The sequence below is a fragment of the Schistocerca gregaria genome, chromosome 8, assembly GCF_023897955.1.
Source record: "Schistocerca gregaria isolate iqSchGreg1 chromosome 8, iqSchGreg1.2, whole genome shotgun sequence".
Classification (NCBI taxonomy): domain Eukaryota; kingdom Metazoa; phylum Arthropoda; class Insecta; order Orthoptera; family Acrididae; genus Schistocerca; species Schistocerca gregaria.
The window spans coordinates 36215803-36232668 of record NC_064927.1 but is presented as its reverse complement, the minus strand read 5'-3'; positions in this window follow the sequence as shown (position 1 = coordinate 36232668).

The following is a 16866-nucleotide window of genomic DNA, read 5'->3' as shown; positions in this document are numbered from 1 at the left end:
GCGCTTTGTGGCTTTTGTATTCAATCCCGATGCAATTACTCTGTTTCTACAACACTTTGAAGGTCCACAGATTACAGGATGCCTCCAGATGTGCATCTGAAACAACCACTGGTCTTCCAGGCAACGATCAAAGCGTAGACTGTTTGAGACATTACTCCCATGGAGGAAAGTGCGCATGGTGACTGTTGTACCCAATCCCGATGCATATTATGTGTTTCATCAACACTCTGATAGTCCACAGATTACAGAATGACTCCAGATGTGCATCGGAAACTACTACTGGTCTTACTGGGAACGATCAAAGCGTAGACTGTTTGAGACATTACTCCCATGGAGGAAAGTGCGCATGGTGACTGTTGTATTCAATCCCAATGCAATTTCTGTGTTTCATTAACACTCTGATAGTCCGCAGATTACAAAATGCCTCCAGATGTGCATCGGAAACTACTTCTGGTCTTCCAGGGTACGATCAAAGAATAGACTCTTTGAGCATTACTCCCATGGAGGAAAGTGCGCATGGTGCCTGCTGTATTCAATCCCGATGCAATTTCTGTGTTTCATCAAGAGTCAGATAGTCCACAGATTACAGAAGGCCTCCAGATGTTACCGGAAACTACTACTGGTCTTCAAGGGAACGATCAAAGCGTAAACTGTTTCAGACATTCTTCCCATGGAGGAAAGTGCGCATGGTGACTGTTGTATTCAATCCCGATGCAATTTCTGTGTTTCATCAACAGTCAGATAGTTCACAGATTACAGGTTGTCTCTAGATGTGCATCGGAAACTACTACTGGTCTTCCAGGGAACGATCAAAGCGTAGTCTGTTTGAGATATTACTCCCATAAAGGAAAGTAATCATGGAGCCTGTTGTATTCAACCGCGATGCAATTTCTGTGTTTCATCAACACTCTGATAGTCCATAGAATACAGAATGCCTCCAGATGTGCATCGGAAACTAACACTGGTCTTCCAGGGAACGATCAAATCGTAGACTGTTTAAGACATTACTACCATAGAGGAAAGTGCAAATGGTGACTGTTGTATTCAATCCCGAGGCAAGTTCTTTGTTTCATCAACACTCTGATAGTCCACAGATTACAGAATGCCTCCAGATATGCATCGGAAACTAACACTGGTCTTCCAGGGTACGATCAAAGCGTAGGCTGTTTTAGACATTACTAACATGGAGGAAAGTGAGGATGGTGACTGTTGTATTTAATCCCGATGCATTTTCTGTGTTTCTACAAAACTTTGTAGGTCCACAGATTACAGAATGCGTCGAGATGTGCATCGGAAACTACTTCTGGTCTTCCAGGGAACGATCAAAAAATAGACTGTTTGAGACATTACTCCCATGGAGGAAAGTGCGCACGGAGCCTGTTGTATTCAACCGCGATGCAATTTCTGTGTTTCATCAACACTCTGATAGTCCATAGAATACAGAATGCCTCCAGATGTGCATCGGTAACTAACACTGGTCTTCCAGGGAACGATCAAATCGTAGACTGTTCGAGACATTACTCCCATGGAGGAAAGTGCGCATGGTGAATGTTGTATTGAATCCCGAGGCATTTTCTGTGTTTCATCAACACTTTGAAGTTCCACAGATTACAGATTGTCTCCAGATGTGCATCGATAACTACTAGTGGTCTTCGAGGGAACGATCAAAGCATTGACAGTTTGAAACGTTACTCACATGGAGGAAAGTGCGCATGGTGACTGTTGTATTCAATCCCGATGCAATTTCTGTGTTTCATCAACACTCTGATAGTCCATAGATTACAGAATGCCTCCAGATGTGAATCGGAAACTACTACTGGTCTTCCAGGGAACGATCAAAGCGTAGACTGTTTGAGACATTACTCCCATGGAGAAAAGTGCGCATGGTGACTGTTGTATTCAATTCCGATGCAATTTCTGTGTTTCATCAACAGTCTGATAGTCCACAGATTACAGAATGCCTCCAGATGTGCATCGGAAACTACTACTGGACTTCTAGGGAACGATCAAATCGTATACTTTTTGAGACAACACTCCCATAGAGGAAAGTGCGCATGGTGACTGTTGTATTCAATCCCTTCGCAATCTTAGTGTTTTATCAACACTCTGATAGTCCGTAGGTTACAGAATGCCTCCAGATGTCCATTGGAAACTACTACTGGTCTTCCACGGAACGATCAAATGGTAGACTGTTAGAGACATTATTCCCATGGAGGAAAGTGCGGATGGTGACTGTTGTATTCATCCCGATGCAATTTGTGTGTTTCATCAACACTTTGAAGGTCCACAGATTACAGAATGCCTCCAGATGTGCATCGGAAACTACTACTGGTCTTCCAGGGTACGATCAAAGCGTAGACTGTTTGAGACATTACTCCCATGGAGGAAAGTGCGCGTGGTGACTGTTGTATTCAATCCCGATGCAATTTCTGTGTTACATCAACACTCAGATAGTCCACAGATTACAGAATGCGTCAAGATGTGCATCGGTACCTAATACTGGTCTTCCAGGGAACGATGAAAGCTTAGACTGTTTGAGACATTACTACCATAGAGGAAAGTGCAAATGGTGACTGTTGTATTCAATCCCGAGGCAATTTCTGTGTTTCATCAACACTCTGATAGTCCACAGATTACAGAACGCCTCCAGATGTGCATCGGAAACTACTACTGTTCTTCCAGGGAACGATCAAAGCGTAGACTGCTTGAGACATTACTCCTATGGAGGAAAGTGCACATGGTGACTGTTGTATTCATTCCCGATGCATTTTCTGTGTTTCATCAACACTCCGATAGTCCACAGATTACAGAATGCCTCCCGATGTGCATCGGAAACTACTACTGGTCTTCCTGGGAACGATCAAAGCGTAGACTGTTTGAGACATTACTCCCATGGAGGAAAATGCGCATGGTTGCTGTTGTATTCAATTCCGATGCAATTTCTGTGTTTCATCAACACTCTGATAGTCCACAGATTACAGAATGCCTCCAGATGTGCATCGGAAACTACTTCTGTTCTTCCAGGGTACGATCAAAGAATAGACTGTTTGAGACATTACTCCCATGGAGGAAAGTGCGCATGGTGCCTGTTGTATTAAATCCCGATGCAATTCCTGTGTTTCAGCAACAGTCTGATAGTTTACAGATTACAGAATGTCTCCAGATGTGCATCGTAAACTACTACTGGTCTTACTGGGAACGATCAAAGAGTAGACTGTTTCAGACATTACCCACATGGTGGAAAGTGCGCATGGTGACTGTTGTATTCAATCCCGATCCAATTTCTGTGTTTCATCAACAGTCTGATAGTCCACAGATTACAGAATGCCTCCAGATGTGCATTGGAAACTACTACTGGTCTTCCACTGAAAGATCAAAGCGTAGCCTGTATGAGAATTACTCACATGGAGGAAAGTGCACATGGTGACAGTTTTACCCAATCCCAATGCATTTTCTGTGTTTCATCAACACTCTGATAGTCCACAGATTACAAAATGCCTCCAGATGTGCATCGGAAACTACTTCTGGTCTTCCAGGGTACGATCAAAGAATAGACTCTTTGAGCATTACTCCCATGGAGGAAAGTGCGCATGGTGCCTGCTGTATTCAATCCCGATGCAATTTCTGTGTTTCATCAAGAGTCAGATAGTCCACAGATTACAGAAGGCCTCCAGATGTTACCGGAAACTACTACTGGTCTTCAAGGGAACGATCAAAGCGTAAACTGTTTCAGACATTCTTCCCATGGAGGAAAGTGCGCATGGTGACTGTTGTATTCAATCCCGATGCAATTTCTGTGTTTCATCAACAGTCAGATAGTTCACAGATTACAGGTTGTCTCTAGATGTGCATCGGAAACTACTACTGGTCTTCCAGGGAACGATCAAAGCGTAGTCTGTTTGAGATATTACTCCCATAAAGGAAAGTAATCATGGTGGCTGTTGTATTCAGTCCCGATGCAATTTCTGTGTTTCATCAACACTCTGATAGTCCACAGATTACAGAATGCCTCCAGATGTGCATCGGAAACTACTACTGGTCTTCCAGGGAACGATCAAACCATAAACTCTTTGGGACCATACTCCCATGGAGGAAAGTTCTCATGGTGACTGTTGTATTCAATCCCGAAGCAATTTCTGTGTTTCATCAGCACTCTGACAGTCCACAGATTACAGAATGCCTCCAGATGTGCATCGGAAACTACTACTGGTCTTCCAGGGAGCGATCAAATCGTAGACTGTTTCAGACATTACTCCCAAGTAGGAAAGTGGGCATGGTGACTGTTGTATTCAATCCCGATGCTATTACTGTGATTCATCAACACTTTGAAGTTCCACAGATTACAGAATGCCACCAGATGTGCATCGGAAACTACTACTGGTGTTCCAAGGAACGATCAAAGCGTAGACTGTTTTAGACATTACTAACATGGAGGAAAGTGCGGATGGTGACTGTTGTATTCAATCCCGATGCATTTGCTGTGTTTCTACAACACTTTGAAGGTCCACAGATTACAGAATGCCTCGAGATGTGCATCGGAAAATACTTCTGGTCTTCCAGGGAACGATCAAAGAATAGACTGTTTGAGACATTACTCCCATGGAGGACAGTGCGCATGGTGCCTGTTGTATTCAATCCCGATGCAATTTCTGTGTTTCATCAACAGTCTGATGGTCCACAGATTACATAAGGCCTCCAGATGTGAATCGGAAACTAACACTGGTCTTCCAGGGAACGATCAAAGCGTAGAAAGTTTGAGACATTACTCCCATGGAGGAAAGTGCGCATGGTGAATGTTGTATTGAAACCCGTGGCAATTTCTGTGTTTCGTCAACACTTTGAAGTTCCACAGATTACAGAATGTCTCCAGATGTGCATCAATAACTACTACTGGTCTTCCAGGGAACGATCAAAACGAAGACTGTTTGAGACATTACTCTCATGGAGGAAAGTGCGCATGGTGACTGTTGTATTCAATTCCGATGCAACTTCTGTGTTTCATCAACAGTCTGATAGTCCACAGATTACAGAATGCCTTCTGATGTGCATCGGAAACTACTGCTGTACTTCTAGGGAACGATCAAAGCGTAGACTTATTGAGACAACACTCCCATGGAGGAAAGTGCGCATGGTGACTGTTGTATTCAATCCCGTCGCAATTTTAGTGTTTTATCAACACTCTGATAGTCCATAGATTACAGAATGCCTCCAGATGTCCATTGGAAACTACTACTGGTCTTCCACGGAACGATCAAATGGTAGACTGTTAGAGACATTACTCCCATGGAGGAAAGTGCGCATGGTGACTGTTGTATTCATCCCGATACAATTTCTGTGTTTCATCAACACTCTGAAGGTCCACAGACTACAGAATGCCTCCAGATGTGCATCGGAAACTACTACTGGTCTTCCAGGGAACGATAAAAGCGTAGACTGTTTCAGACATTTCTCCCATGGAGAAAAGTGCGCATGGTGACTGTTGTATTCCATACCGATGCAAATTCTGTGTTTCATCGACACTTTGAAGTTCCACAGATTACAGACTTCCTCCAGATGTGCATCGGAAACTACTTCTGGTCATCCAAGGAACGATCAAAGCGTAGACTGTTTGAGACACTACTCCCATGGAGGAAAATGCGCATGGTGACTGTTGTATTCAAGCCCGATGCAATTTCTGTGTTTCATCAACACTCAGATAGTCCACAGATTACAGAATGCCATCAGATGTGCATCGAAAACTACTACTGGTCTTCCAGGGAACGATCAAAGCGTAGACTGTTAGAGACATTACTCCCATGGGGGAAAGTGCGCATGGTGACTGTTGTATTCAATCCCGATGCAATTTCTGTGTTTCATAAACACTCTGATAGTCAACAGATTACAGAATGCCTCCAGATGTGCATCGGAAACTAACACTGGTCTTCCAGGGAACGTTCAAATCATAGGCTGTTTGAGACATTACTAACATGGAGGAAAGTGTGCATGGTGACTGTTGTATTCAATCCCGATGCAATTTCTGTGTTTCATCAGTACTCTGATAGTCCACAGATTACAGAATGCCTCCAGATATGCATCGGAAACTACTACAGGTCTTCCAGGGAACGATCAAAGCATAGACTCTTTCAGACATTACTCCCATGGAGGAAAGTGCACATGGTGACTGTTGTATTCAATACCGATGCAATTTCTGTGTTTCATCTACACTTTGAAGGTCCACGGATTACAGAATGCCACCAGATGTGCATCGGAAACTACTACTGGTCTTCCAGGGAACGAACAAAGCGTAGACTGTTAGTGACGTTACTCCCATAAAGGAAAGTGCGCATGGTTACTTTTGTATTCAAACCCGATGCAATTTCTGTGTTTCATCAACACTCAGATTGTCCACAGATTACAGAATGCCTCCAGATGTGCATCGGAAACAGCTACTGGTCTTCCAGCGAATGATCAAATCGTAGACTGTTAGTGACGTTACTCCCATAAAAGAAAGTGCGCATGGTTACTTTTGTATTCAAACCCGATGCAATTTCTGTGTTTCATCAACACTCTGATAGTATAAAGATTAGTGAATGCCTCCAGATGTGCATCGGTAAGTACAACTGGTCTTACAGGGAACGATCAAAGCGTAGACTGTTTGAGAATTACCCCCATGGAGGAAAGTGCGAATGGTGACTGTTGTATTCAATCCCGATGCAATTTCTGTGTTTCATCAACACTCTGATAGTCCACAGATTACAGAACTTCTCCAGATGTGCATCGGAAACTACTACTGGTCTTACAGGGAACGATCAACGCGTAGACTGTTTGAGACATTAGTAACATGGAGGAAAGTGCGGATGGTGACTGTTGTATTCAATCCCGATGCAATTTCTGTGTTTCATCAACACTTTGAAGGTCCACAGAGTACAGAATGTCTCCAGATGTGCATCGGAAACTTTTTCTGGTCTTCCAGGAAACGATCAAATAATAGACTGTTTGAGACATTACTCCCATGGAGGAAAGTGTGCATGGTGACTGTTGTATTCAATCCCGATGCAACTTCTGTGTTTCATCAACACTCTGATAGTCCACAGTTTGCAGAATGCCTCCAGATGTGCATCGGAAACAACCACTGGTTTTCCAGGGAACGATCAAAGCGTAGTCTGTTTGAGACATTACTGTTATGGAGGAAAGTGTGCATGGTGACATTTGTATTCAATCCCGATGCAACTTCTGTGTTTCATCAACACTCTGATAGTCCACAGATTACAGAATGCCTCCAGATGTGTATCGGAAACTACTACTGGTCTTCCAGGGAACGATCAAAGCGTAGACTGTTAGAGACATTACTCCCATGGAGGAAAGTGCACATGGTGACTGTTGTATTCAATCCCGATGCAATTTCTGTGTTTCATTAACACTCTGATAGTCAACAGATTACAGAATGCCTCCAGATGTGCATCGGAAACTAACACTGGTCTTCCAGGGAACGATCAAAGCGTGGACTGATTGAGACATTAGTAACATGGAGGAAAGTGCGGATGGTGACTGTTGTATTCAATCCCGATGCAATTTCTGTGTTTCATCAACACTTTGAAGGTCCACAGAGTACAGAATGTCTCCAGATGTGCATCGGAAACTTTTTCTGGTCTTCCAGGACACGATCAAATAATAGACTGTTTGAGACATTACTCCCATGGAGGAAAGTGTGCATGGTGACTGTTGTATTCAGTCCCGATGCAATTTCTGTGTTTTATCAACACTCTGATAGTCAACAGATTACAGAATGCCTCCAGATGTGCATCGGAAACTAACACTGGTTTCCAGGGAACGTTCAAAGCGTAGGCTGTTTGAGGCATTACTAACATGGAGGAAAGTGCGGATGGTGACTGTTGTATTCGATCCCGATGCAATTTCTGTGTTTCATCAACACTTTGAATGTCCACAGATTATGGAATGCCTCAAGATGTGCATCGGAAACTACTTCTGGTCTTCCAGGGAACGATCAAAGAATAGACTGTTTAAGTCATTACTTCCATAGAGGAAAGTGCGCATGGTGCCTGTTGTATACAATCCCGATGCAATTTCTGTGTTTCATTAACACTCTGATAGTCCACAGATAACAGAATGCCTCCAGATGTGCATCGGAAACTACTACTGGTCTTACAGGGAACGATCAACGAGTAGACTGTTTGAGACATTAGTAACATGGAGGAAAGTGCGGATGGTGACTGTTGTATTCAATCCCGATGCAATTTCTGTGTTTCATCAACACTTTGAAGGTCCACAGAGTACAGAATGTCTCCAGATGTGCATCGGAAACTTTTTCTGGTCTTCCAGGAAACGATCAAATAATAGACTGTTTGAGACATTACTCCCATGGAGGAAAGTGTGCATGGTGACTGTTGTATTCAATCCCGATGCAACTTCTGTGTTTCATCAACACTCTGATAGTCCACAGTTTGCAGAATGCCTCCAGATGTGCATCGGAAACAACCACTGGTTTTCCAGGGAACGATCAAAGCGTAGTCTGTTTGAGACATTACTTTTATGGAGGAAAGTGTGCATGGTGACATTTGTATTCAATCCCGATGCAACTTCTGTGTTTCATCAACACTCTGATAGTCCACAGATTACAGAATGCCTCCAGATGTGTATCGGAAACTACTACTGGTCTTCCAGGGAACGATCAAAGCGTAGACTGTTAGAGACATTACTCCCATGGAGGAAAGTGCACATGGTGACTGTTGTATTCAATCCCGATGCAATTTCTGTGTTTCATTAACACTCTGATAGTCAACAGATTACAGAATGCCTCCAGATGTGCATCGGAAACTAACACTGGTCTTCCAGGGAACGATCAAAGCGTAGACTGTTTGAGACATTAGTAACATGGTGGAAAGTGCGGATGGTGACTGTTGTATTCAATCCCGATGCAATTTCTGTGTTTCATCAACACTTTGAAGGTCCACAGAGTACAGAATGTCTCCAGATGTGCATCGGAAACTTTTCCTGGTCTTCCAGGAAACGATCACATAATAGACTGTTTGAGACATTACTCCCATGGAGGAAAGTGTGCATGGTGACTGTTGTATTCAATCCCGATGCAATTTCTGTGTTTCATCAACACTCTGATAGTCAACAGATTACAGAATGCCTCCAGATGAGCATTGGAAACTAACACTGGTCTTCCAGGGAACGTTCAAAGCGTAGGCTGTTTGAGACATTACTAACATGGAGGAAAGTGCGGAGGTGACTGTTGTATTCAATCCCGATGCAATTTCTGTGTTTCATCAACACTTTGAATGTCCACAGATTATGGAATGCCTCAAGATGTGCATCGGAAACTACTTCTGGTCTTCCAGGGAACGATCAAAGAATAGACTGTTTAAGTCATTACTTCGATGGAGGAAAGTGCGGATGGTGACTGTTGTATTCAATCCCGATGCAATTTCTGTGTTTCATCAACACTTTGAAGGTCCACAGAGTACAGAATGTCTCCAGATGTGCATCGGAAACTTTTTCTGGTCTTTCAGGAAACGATCAAATAATAGACTGTTTGAGACATTACTCCCATGGAGGAAAGTGTGCATGGTGACTGTTGTATTCAATCCCGATGCAACTTCTGTGTTTCATCAACACTCTGATAGTCCACAGTTTGCAGAATGCCTCCAGATGTGCATCGGAAACTACTACTGGTTTTCCAGGGAACGATCAAAGCGTAGACTGTTTGAGACATTACTTTTATGGAGGAAAGTGTGCATGGTGACATTTGTATTCAATTCCGATGCAACTTCTGTGTTTCATCAACACTCTGATAGTCCACAGATTACAGAATGCCTCCAGATGTGTATCGGAAACTACTACTGGTCTTCCAGGCAACGATCAAAGCGTAGACTGTTTGTGACATTACTCAGATGGAGGAAAGTGCGCATGGTGACTGTTGTATTCACTCCAGATGCAATTTCTGTGTTTCATCAACACCCTGATAGTCCACAGATTACAGAATGCCTCCAGATGTGCATCGGAAACTTTTTCCGGTCTTCCAGGAAACGATCAAATAATAGACTGTTTGAGACATTACTCCCATGGAGGAAAGTGTGCATAGTGCCTGTTGTATTCAATCCCGATGCTATTTCTGTGTTTCATCAACACTCTGATACTCCACAGATTACAGAATGCCTCCAGATGTGCATCGGAAGTTACTACTGGTCTTCCAGCGAACGATCAAAGAGTAAACGCTTTGAGACATTACTCTCATGGAGGAAAGTGCCCATGGAGACTGTTGTATTCAATCCCGATGCATTTTCTGTGTTTCATCAACACTCTGATAGACCACAGATTAAAGACTGCCTTTAGATGTGCATCGGAAACTACTACTGGTCTTCCAGGGAACGATCAAAGTGTAGCCTGTTTGAGAATTACTCCCATGGAGGAAAGTGCGGATGGTGACTGTTGTATTCACTCCAGATGCAATTTCTGTGTTTCATCAACACTCTGATAGTCAACAGATTACAGAATGGCTCTAGATGTGCATCGCAAACTACTATTGATCTTCCAGGGAACGATCAAAGCGTAGACTGTTTCAGACATTACTCCCATGGAGGATTGTGCGCATGGTGACAGTTGTATTCAATCCCGAGGCATTTTCTGTGTTTCATCAACACTTTGAAGGTCCACAGATTACAGAATGCCTCCAGATGCGCATCGGAAACTACTAGTGGTCTTCCAGGGAACGATCAAAGCGTAGACTGTTAGAGACATTACTCCCATGGAGGAAAGTGCGCATGGTGACTGTTGTATTCAATCCCGATGCAATTTCTGTGTTTCATCAACACTCTGATAGTCAACAGATTACAGAATGCCTCCAGATGTGCATCGGAAACTAACACTGGTCTTCCAGGGAACGATCAAAGCGTAGACTGTTTGAGACATTAGTAACATGGAGGAAAGTGCGGATGGTGACTGTTGTATTCAATCCCGATGCAATTTCTGTGTTTCATCAACACTTTGAACGTCCACAGAGTACAGAATGTCTCCAGATGTGCATCGGAAACTTTTTCTGGTCTTCCAGGACACGATCAAATAATAGACTGTTTGAGACATTACTCCCATGGAGGAAAGTGTGCATGGTGACTGTTGTATTCAATCCCGATGCAATTTCTGTGTTTTATCAAAACTCTGATAGTCAACAGATTACAGAATGCCTCCAGATGTGCATCGGAAACTAACACTGGTCTTCCAGGGAACGTTCAAAGCGTAGGCTGTTTGAGACATTACTAACATGAAGGAAAGTGCGGATGGTGACTGTTGTATTCGATCCCGATGCAATTTCTGTGTTTCATCAACACTTTGAATGTCCACAGATTATGGAATGCCTCAAGATGTGCATCGGAAACTACTTCTGGTCTTCCAGGGAACGATCAAAGAATAGACTGTTTAAGTCATTACTTCCATAGAGGAAAGTGCGCATGGTGCCTGTTGTATACAATCCCGATGCAATTTCTGTGTTTCATTAACACTCTGATAGTCCACAGATAACAGAATGCCTCCAGATGTGCATCGGAAACTACTACTGGTCTTACAGGGAACGATCAACGCGTAGACTGTTTGAGACATTAGTAACATGGAGGAAAGTGCGGATGGTGACTGTTGTATTCAATCCCGATGCAATTTCTGTGTTTCATCAACACTTTGAAGGTCCACAGAGTACAGAATGTCTCCAGATGTGCATCGGAAACTTTTTCTGGTCTTCCAGGAAACGATCAAATAATAGACTGTTTGAGACATTACTCCCATGGAGGAAAGTGTGCATGGTGACTGTTGTATTCAATCCCGATGCAACTTCTGTGTTTCATCAACACTCTGATAGTCCACAGTTTGCAGAATGCCTCCAGATGTGCATCGGAAACAACCACTGGTTTTCCAGGGAACGATCAAAGCGTAGTCTGTTTGAGACATTACTTTTATGGAGGAAAGTATGCATGGTGACATTTGTATTCAATCCCGATGCAACTTCTGTGTTTCATCAACACTCTGATAGTCCACAGATTACAGAATGCCTCTAGATGTGTATCGGAAACTACTACTGGTCTTCCAGGGAACGATCAAAGCGTAGACTGTTAGAGACATTACTCCCATGGAGGAAAGTGCGCATGGTGACTGTTGTATTCAATCCCGATGCAATTTCTGTGTTTCATCAACACTCTGATAGTCAACAGATTACAGAATGCCTCCAGATGTGCATCGGAAACTAACACTGGTCTTCCAGGGAACGATCAAAGCGTAGACTGTTTGAGACATTAGTAACATGGAGGAAAGTGCGGATGGTGACTGTTGTATTCAATCCCGATGCAATTTCTGTGTTTCATCAACACTTTGAAGGTCCACATAGTACAGAATGTCTCCAGATGTGCATCGGAAACTTTTTCTGGTCTGCCAGGAAACGATCAAATAATAGACTGTTTGAGACATTACTCCCATGGAGGAAAGTGTGCATGGTGACTGTTGTATTCAATCCCGATGCAATTTCTGTGTTTCATCAACACTCTGATAGTCAACACATTACAGAATGCCTCCAGATGTGCATCGGAAACTAACACTGGTCTTCCAGGGAACGTTCAAAGCGTAGGCTGTTTGAGACATTACTAACATGGAGGAAAGTGCGGATGGTGACTGTTGTATTCAATCCCGATGCAATTTCTGTGTTTCATCAACACTTTGAATGTCCACAGATTATGGAATGCCTCAAGATGTGCATCGGAAACTACTACTGGTCTTCCAGGGAACGATCAAAACGTAGACTGTCTGAGACATTACTCCCATGGAGGAAAGTGCGCATGGTGCCTGTTGTATTCAATCCCGATGCAATTTCTGTGTTTCATCGACCCTTTGAAGGTCCACGGATTTCAGAATGAATCCAGATGTGCATCGGAAACTACTACTGGTCTTCCAGGGAACGATCAAGGCGTAGACTGTTTGTAACATTGCTCCCATGGAGGAAGGTGCGCATGGTGCCTGTTGTAATCAATCCCGATGCAGTTTCTGTGTTTCATCAACACTCTGATTGTCCAAAGATTAGTGAATGCCTCCAGATGTGCATCGGTAACTAGTACTGGTCTTCAAGGGAACGATCAAATTGTAGACTGTTTGAGAATTACTCCCATGGAGGAAAGTGCGGATGGTGACTGTTGTATTCACTCCAGATGCAATTTCTGTGTTTCATCAACACTCTGATAGTCAACAGATTACAGAATGGCTCTAGATGTGCATCGGAAACTACTACTGATCTTCCAGGGAACGATCAAAGCGTAGACTGTTTCAGACATTACTCCCATGGAGGATTGTGCGCATGGTGACAGTTGTATTCAATCCCGAGGCATTTTCTGTGTTTCATCAACACTTTGAAGGTCCACAGATTACAGAATGCCTCCAGATGCGCATCGAAAACTACTACTGGACTTCCAGGGAACGATCAAAGCGTAGACTGTTAGAGACATTACTCCCATGGAGGAAAGTGCGCATGGTGACTGTTGTATTCAATCCCGATGCAATTTCTGTGTTTCATCAACACTCTGATAGTCAACAGATTACAGAATGCCTCCAGATGTGCATCGGAAACTAACACTGGTCTTCCAGGGAACGATCAAAGCGTAGACTGTTTGAGACATTAGTAACATGGAGGAAAGCGCGGATGGTGACTGTTGTATTCAGTCCCGATGCAATTTCTGTGTTTCATCAACACTTTGAAGGTCCACAGAGTACAGAATGTCTCCAGATGTGCATCGGAAACTTTTTCTGGTCTTCCAGGACACGATCAAATAATAGACTGTTTGAGACATTACTCCCATGGAGGAAAGTGTGCATGGTGACTGTTGTATTCAATCCCGATGCAATTTCTGTGTTTTATCAACACTCTGATAGTCAACAGATTACAGAATGCCTTAGATGTGCATCGGAAACTAACACTGGTCTTCCAGGGAACGTTCAAAGCGTAGGCTGTTTGAGACATTACTAACATGAAGGAAAGTGCGGATGGTGACTGTTGTATTCGATCCCGATGCAATTTCTGTGTTTCATCAACACTTTGAATGTCCACAGATTATGGAATGCCTCAAGATGTGCATCGGAAACTACTTCTGGTCTTCCAGGGAACGATCAAAGAATAGACTGTTTAAGTCATTACTTCCATAGAGGAAAGTGCGCATGGTGCCTGTTGTATACAATCCCGATGCAATTTCTGTGTTTCATTAACACTCTGATAGTCCACAGATAACAGAATGCCTCCAGATGTGCATCGGAAACTACTACTGGTCTTACAGGGAACGATCAACGCGTAGACTGTTTGAGACATTAGTAACATGGAGGAAAGTGCGGATGGTGACTGTTGTATTCAATCCCGATGCAATTTCTGTGTTTCATCAACACTTTGAAGGTCCACAGAGTACAGAATGTCTCCAGATGTGCATCGGAAACTTTTTCTGGTCTTCCAGGAAACGATCAAATAATAGACTGTTTGAGACATTACTCCCATGGAGGAAAGTGTGCATGGTGACTGTTGTATTCAATCCCGATGCAACTTCTGTGTTTCATCAACACTCTGATAGTCCACAGTTTGCAGAATGCCTCCAGATGTGCATCGGAAACAACCACTGGTTTTCCAGGGAACGATCAAAGCGTAGTCTGTTTGAGACATTACTTTTATGGAGGAAAGTGTGCTTGGTGACATTTGTATTCAATCCCGATGCAACTTCTGTGTTTCATCAACACTCTGATAGTCCACAGATTACAGAATGCCTCTAGATGTGTATCGGAAACTACTACTGGTCTTCCAGGGAACGATCAAAGCGTAGACTGTTAGAGACATTACTCCCATGGAGGAAAGTGCGCATGGTGACTGTTGTATTCAATCCCGATGCAATTTCTGTGTTTCATCAACACTCTGATAGCCAACAGATTACAGAATGCCTCCAGATGTGCATCGGAAACTAACACTGGTCTTCCAGGGAACGATCAAAGCGTAGACTGTTTGAGACATTAGTAACATGGAGGAAAGTGCGGATGGTGACTGTTGTATTCAATAACGATGCAATTTCTGTGTTTCATCAACACTTTGAAGGTCCACATAGTACAGAATGTCTCCAGATGTGCATCGGAAACTTTTTCTGGTCTGCCAGGAAACGATCAAATAATAGACTTTTTAAGACATTACTCCCATGGAGGAAAGTGTGCATGGTGACTGTTGTATTCAATCCCGATGCAATTTCTGTGTTTCATCAACACTCTGATAGTCAACACATTACAGAATGCCTCCAGATGTGCATCGGAAACTAACACTGGTCTTCCAGGGAACGTTCAAAGCGTAGGCTGTTTGAGACATTACTAACATGGAGGAAAGTGCGGATGGTGACTGTTGTATTCAATCCCGATGCAATTTCTGTGTTTCATCAACACTTTGAATGTCCACAGATTATGGAATGCCTCAAGATGTGCATCGGAAACTACTACTGGTCTTCCAGGGAACGATCAAAACGTAGACTGTCTGAGACATTACTCCCATGGAGGAAAGTGCGCATGGTGCCTGTTGTATTCAATCCCGATGCAATTTCTGTGTTTCATCGACCCTTTGAAGGTCCACGGATTTCAGAATGAATCCAGATGTGCATCGGAAACTACTGCTGGTCTTCCAGGGAACGATCAAGGCGTAGACTGTTTGTAACATTGCTCCCATGGAGGAAGGTGCGCATGGTGCCTGTTGTATTCAATCCCGATGCAGTTTCTGTGTTTCATCAACACTCTGATTGTCCAAAGATTAGTGAATGCCTCCAGATGTGCATCGGAAACTACTACTGGTCTTCAAGGGAACGATCAAATTGTAGACTGTTTGAGACATTCCTCCCACGGAGGAAAGTGCGCATGGTGACTCTTGTATTCAATCCCGATGCAATCTCTGTGCTTCATCAACACTCAGATTCTCCACAGATTACAGAATGCCTCCAGATGTGCATCGGAAACTACTACTGGTCTTCCAGCGAATGATCAAAGCGTAGACTGTTAGAGACATTACTCCCATAGAGAGAAGTGCGCATGGTGACTGTTGTATTCAAGCCCGAGGCAATTTCTGTGTTTCATCAACACTTTGGAGGTCCACAGATTACAGAATGCCTCCAGATGTGCATCGGAAACTAACACTGATCTTCCAGGGAACGATCAACGCGTAGACTGTTAGAAACATTACTCCCATGGTGGAAAGTGCGCATGGTGACTGTTGCATTCAATCCCGATGCAATTTCTGTGTTTCATCAACACTCTGATAGTCCACAGATTACAGAATGCCTCCAGATGTGCATCGGAAACTAACACTGGTCTTCCAGGGAACGATCAAAGCGTAGACTGTTTGAGACATTAGTAACATGGAGGAAAGTGCGGATGGTGACTGTTGTATTCAATCCCGATGCAATTTCTTTGTTTCATCAACACTTTGAAGGTCCACAGAGTGCAGAATGTCTCCAGATGTGCATCGGAAACTTTTTCTGGTCTTCCAGGAAAAGATTAAATAATAGACTGTGTGAGACATTACTCCCATGGAGGAAAGTGTGCATAGTGCCTGTTGTATTCAATCCCGATGCAATTTCTGTGTTTCATCAACATTCTGATAGTCCACAGATTACAGAATTCCTACAGATGTGCATCGGAAACTACTTCTGGTCATCCAGGGAACGATCAAAGCGTAGACTGTTTGGGACACTACTCCCATGGAGGAAAATACGCATGGTGACTGTTGTATTCAAGCCCGATGCAATTTCTGTGTTTCATCAACACTCAGATAGTCCACAGATTACAGAATGACTCCAGATGTGCATCGGAAACTACTACTGGTCTTCCAGG